General features: G+C 45.4%; 1 protein-coding gene across 1 annotated transcript in view; it reads right to left on the bottom strand.

Annotated features, from left to right (window-relative positions):
* Ripor2 (RHO family interacting cell polarization regulator 2) overlaps nucleotides 1-6089 on the bottom strand; it is a 224789-nt gene that overhangs the window by 218547 nt on the left and 153 nt on the right. The window lies entirely within an intron of this gene.

The raw sequence follows: 6089 nt of genomic DNA, 5'->3' as shown, positions 1-6089 counted from the left end.
GGTCCAGGAGAACTGGGAGGATGGAGACGAAGCTATTGTAAGGATGCATTGTGTGAGAGACTTTCTTATCTCTCTGGTGTGTGTGTGTGTGTGTGTGTGTGTGTGTGTGTGTGTGTGTAGGGGTTGGGAATGGGAGGGGTTGGGGTGTAGGGCTTGTCCATTGGCAATTATTTTGGAAGATGCTGATAGGAAAATAGGAAGTCTGACCCTATAGAAGGAGTTCTTACATCAGTGTAAATCAAACAAACAAACAAACAAGAAAAAAACTCAATCTCTACATCAGGCAGAGCTGTTGGAAAACCAGATACAGAACTAGAGGGCGATGCAGATCTGAGAACCCAGGAGAACCCAGCTACCTACAGTCCCTAGAAAGGCTGTTGATGAACAATTGAGCAGGTTGTTGGGACTGGATGCAGGAAACTAAAGGCCCTAGAGCTCTGAGAGGCTGTCCGTCTCATTGTTTTCATACCTGCTGAAATGACCTCTCTGACTTCACCCCAAATCTCCACTCTCATGACTTCAAAGGAAACAGACAAATAGAGGAGTGCGCCTGTGTGGTGCAGAGCAGCCAGCCGGAAGCCAGCACCTGCAGCCTGAGGAATACGCCAGCTACAAGCAACTCAGTAAGACCCGGGGGCAGCATCTCGAAAGTCAGCCATGCAGCCTCTGCCATGGTCTGGCATGTGTGTGTTTCTCCTTCCATGTAGAAAAATCTAAATCTACAGCCACAGCCACATCCCATCAAGTCCCGTGGGGAGGAGTCAGGGGAGAAACTTGAGTGGGATTGAAGCAACGTGTCGGCCTGCCAGTCTTGCTCAGGAGCAGGTCAGCAGACAGAAAGGCAAGAGTAAGTTGGGTTGCTCTGTAAGTTGATGCTGCATCTCCCAGAGAGCGGGAACATCTGTCCGAGCAGTAGACCCAGGTTCAGAGGCTGCTGGGAGAGCCACTAGCTCAAGGCAATTCCTCCTGCCCAGGCCACTTCATCTCCTGGAGGTCTGCTCGTCGCTGGGGACAGAGGAATTGCGCGAGGTTTGGTTTAGGCCTTGCTCCTGTGCCCTGTGCGGGTTGGGAAGAGCAAAGTGTGTTCTCACCTTTCACACTTATGCCTGCACCCCAGCCACAGTACAGAGGCTAGTCTATCCAACTCACACCTCTCCCTGCCTGCTGAGTTCCCCTTCTCACGCAGCCACACTAAGAACACTGCTATCTAAGGCGGAGGGGACGGGTCAGTGTGTAAAGTATTTGCCATGCAAGCCTGCATACCTGTGTCTGGATCTCTAGGACTGACATAAAGCCAGGCATGGTAGACAGGGTACACCTGTAATTCCTAGGCTGGGGTGGAAGACAGAGAGAAGTGTATTCCTGGGGTTTATTGACCAGCTGGTCTAGCTGAAATGACCAGGCTCGAGGAAAGACCTCATCGCAAAAAATAAGGTGGAGAGGGATGTAGGAAAACATTCAACATTGGACTCTGGCTTCTACATGTGGGTGCTAAGGTAAACATATATCCTTACGTACATGGATAAAAAAACACCTACCCACCCCCAAAGAAGACTACAGCCATGCTGAGGCAGGAGCATGGGCAATGAACGAAGCACAGCAAGTCATCTGAGCCACAGCAACTGTCACTGAGATGCCTGTGTTCCTCACCTCAGTGCAGAGCTTGGCTGTCGCTGGCTTCTGGAGGCACACATGGAAGCCATTCCGCTTCATTTGGCTGAGCCCACAGAGGTCAGCACCCTGTGGTCTGTTCCATCCAAACTCTGCCTTTCTAGAAAGGGACGGCAGGTCTCCTGGTGAGCTCCAGTGCCTGCTTGCATCCACGTGTCTGAGCAGCCAACACTCTACTACGGTGGTGGCTGACACACGTCCTGTTTCCCAGAAGAACAGGTGGCATGTCCCGAGAGGCCAAGAGTGCCTTTCCTATGACATGCCTCCCATCAGCTGTTGACTGTGTTATTATTTTTGTTTTCATTTTCAGGGCCAAGATGGAACCCACTAAGCTATACAACCCCATCTGTTGAATCACAAGCCCCAGCCTGAATGTAGTTCTGATTCAACTCAAACCTAATCCTAAGGCTGGGCCAGTTGTGGCCTGTGGGGAGCACATGAGACACTGACTAGCAATGTTTGGATTGCCTTGGCTGTCATAAGCTATGCACTTCTCACTGCCATCCAAAATCCCTTTATGTGTTTCAGAATCTGGAGCTAACAATGACAGATGACATTAAAGATTTAGGATCCTGCCTTATTACTTTTTGTCAACTTGATTCAAGCTAGAGTTCTCTGGGAACCTCAACCAAGAAAAATGCCTCCATCAGATCTTGTTGGCAAGACTGTGTGGCGTTTTTTCTGGATGGATGTAGAAGGGCCCAGCCCACTTTGGACTGTGCCTCTTCGGGGCAGGTGGTCCTGGGTTGTTTAAGAAAACAAGCTGAGCCAGCCACGAGGAGCAAGCCCGTGAACAGGGGTTCTCCATGGCTCAGTGCCTGTCTCCAGGCTTCTGCCTTGACTTTCAGTCATGGTTTCCCTCAGTGGTGACCTGTGTGACCTGTAAGCCAAATAAACTCTGTACTCTGCAAGTTGCTTTGAGTCATAGTGCTTTATCAGAGTAATAGAATTCTAACAAAGACAAGTCCCCAAACTAGAGGCACATTTTACTAAGGCCTATGGCCATGTGGCACAAAGTAGGTTCCTACCAGGGAGATCTGAGTGCTGACCCTGCACTCAATATTGTCAGGACATGATGAATTTTATTAGATGGTAAGGCAGAAAAATGACATTATTTGGGTACACTTAACCAAAATATTTAGGGTTGACATGTTATAATGTCTATGATTTATTTTAAAATGTTTCAGCTAGGAAATAAATGAAGTAAATATGACAAATTATTAACACTGTGCATTTAAGTGACAGGCATATGGGATGCATGACACCATTTATCAGCTTGTCTGTATATTTAAAATTTCTCAAAAAAGATGTAAAAAAAAATCAAAGCTTTTCAGTGCTAAAAAAGCAAAACAAAACAAAACAAAACAACCTTCCAGGTTGTACGGTAAGAATGACATTGGGTTTCCTGGTAAACAAAATTCTAGGAAAGCCCTGAGTTTTTATCCCTAGGACACAAGCCCTGTTTAATTTTCTCATTTTTAGTGTAGGTGAGATCTGTGAATGGATATCATGATGTTCACCTCCGTGGTCAGACTCTGCCAGAAGGCAAAGATAAGGGGCTGTAGAGATGCCATTGAGAAGTGCTTGGTCAGCTGACTCTGAGCTAATTAACAGGAGACTTATCTTGGGTATTGGCATCTAACCTGATCAGTCAAGCCCTTTGAAGGAGAGCATGGCAGCAACAGGTGACTCTTAAGCCTTGAAGAAGCCAAGGGGCAAGCAGTGGAAAGCGCCCGGAGGAGTGGGCAGAGAACCCTGGGAAGCTGTTGCTTAGTGAAGTCCTCAGACCTACTGCTACACAGAACTCAATTCTGCTTCTAGATAAGAACTCAGATGATATGGCCACATGCTGATCTCAGGATTGGAGGGTGGGGGATGGGGGGTGGGGCGGCGGGCAACGAATTGGCAGATGCTTCAGCTAATTTATCCCAGACTTTTCACTCATGGAAACTGAGGTAACTAACTAAGGCGATCGATCAACTTATGAAGCAATAGGACATTAAACTAGGTTTCAACAATGAGCCAATACTGATTAGTTAGACTAGTAGCCTTGGGTGCCGTGTAATAAAGGATGCTAGGGATGCTCTTGGAGCTAGAGGGGGAGATGTGATTGATTAGTAATGTCTGCATGGACGAGGAAGTCATAGCACATGCATCTTTTACTACCATTCAATGTCCCTTATGTGTTGGAGGAAACTGACCTTAATTAGCTTATTTTTTCTCAGTGACACTATAGGACAGAAAGTCTTAAGTCTTCAGTTGGAAGGGACATTGTGCTGTAGGAAACGTCTCCCAGACAGAAGAGTAGAGAAGTTATCAAGGTAAGCTATAGCAGTTTCAACATCTCAGGATAGTTTTGTAGGCAGGGTGGGCAGTAAGAAGCTCCCTCGTTGCTCTCCCCTAGTTGTTCTCACCCCTTCTCTCTTCACCTCTTTAGTTTAACCCCTTTCAGTATGCACGGATCTCCCCTAAATTGCAAAATACATCTCCTAAGATGTTGCTCAATTCTGCACTTCTCTCTAGGGCTATAATACATCAAGGTTCATGACCATCCCAAAGGAATGACAGAATTCCCGGAACACTTATTCCAAAGAGTGTGTGTGTGTGTGTGTGTGTGTGTATATATAGAGAGTATATATTCATGCAGTAAAAGTATATATTCTTACATAAGTAATACTGTACTTATACAAAATAAGTAAATGTATACTTATTTTACTGGTAACTGCTTAGCATTGAGCTTAGATGTAATGTCTACTGACATTCCATATTGAAACTGTGTGCAGATATCAGCACAGCACCCAGAAATCACTTTCACAATTCAAGTATCCTCTCTGGAGTAGAGCAATCTTCTGCCACAACTTTTAGGGTGTGAACTTGACTTTGCACCCATACTGATGAAACCATGCAAGTCCAGCCTCCCCCTTTTCCTAGTGACATACCTCCACAACCGGTCGTGGTATTGTCTCAAAACTGCAAGATTGCAGCTGCTTCCCAACACACACAGAATGAAGCAAGATGATGACGACGACAACAACAGAAAAACAATAAAGCAAAACAAAAACATAGTTTAAACATCTGGGGCTATCGATCAGTGGTAGAGTGCTTACCGAGCATGCACAAGGTCCTGGGCTCCATTCTTAGCATCTAACTCTCTCTCTCTCTCTCTCTCTCTCTCTCTCTCTCTCTCTCTCTCTCTCTCTCTTTCTCATTTGAGCCTAAGGAAGACTCCATTGAAAAAAGCAGCTGATCAAGGGCTGAAGGCCAGGGAAATTATTAATAGCTTCTGCAGCTATACTAAGAAATACTTTTCTGAGTGCAAAATATTTCCTTGTATGCGAATGCTATTTAGACTCCAACCGACCCTGTTAGCTCCTCAACTAGCGGACTGTGACCGTGTATTTGACATTGTCCTAAAGCACTCGTTCATCTTAATTTAACTATCTGCATCAGGGCCTTTTAACACACAAGAAGGAGCCATCAACGTGCTGTTAGGTACAAATAACAGGATGGGTCAGAGCTCTAGTGAGAACAACATCACACAGATAAAATGGCTTGGTAGCTGGTGGTCAACAGGTATGCCATTTTATCCCAGACCACTGTTGATTCTCATGCTTATGTTTAAAGAGTTAAACGTCAACATGGACATTTGAAAGCTTTTGCCTAGAAATTATTATCTTTTACTTGAGTTTGAAAAGTTGTTAAAATATGCCGACCATATGATGAGACTGACTGGTGGGCACTCTTCCGAGGGAGGCATGGTGTCTTGCTTACAACAGTCTCTCATGCTCTTTACTGTCGATGCATGCTAGGGGCCAAAGGTCAACTGTAAGCTATCACAGTTTCGTCAGTGATAGGTAGAAAGCAAAGGCTCTCTCCCTCATAGAAACAGACTCATTCTTTTCCCCACCCACAGTCTCCTGTCCCTTGACGCTGCCACACTGTCCAACCTATTGTCTATTACCTGTTGACAATAATGATCTTGGTGTGTATTTGAATTGCTTTTACTTTCTCTGATTATTCCCACACTAAAATTTCATTTTTGGTCAAAATTAGTGCCAACTTAACAGGAACCTCCCTGTGAGTTTGATCACTGGAAAAACAAAACAAAACAAAACAAAAAAAACCCCACAAAACCGCACTACACCGCGCTGTAAAGAAATGGACTCATTGATCCTTGAATTTAGCTCCATTCCCAGGACACCTTCTACATTCAGACATTCCATTCTTGTACTCAGGTTAACATGTAGATCAGTTCACACAACACCACAAACAATGTGTGTTTTCCCATCTAGACGGGGGAGTAAAGAGGCCCTCCCCTGCTGGCCACTTTGCGCAAGCTGTATCTAGTTACTTCTAACAGGGATGAGGCTGTGGAGAAGAAACGGAAGAGAGAGGCCGGACTGGTAAAGAGAAATTTC

This window comes from Mus caroli, chromosome 13 (genome assembly GCF_900094665.2).
Source record: "Mus caroli chromosome 13, CAROLI_EIJ_v1.1, whole genome shotgun sequence".
Lineage (NCBI taxonomy): Eukaryota > Metazoa > Chordata > Mammalia > Rodentia > Muridae > Mus > Mus caroli.
This window is presented reverse-complemented; position numbering and strand designations above follow the sequence as displayed.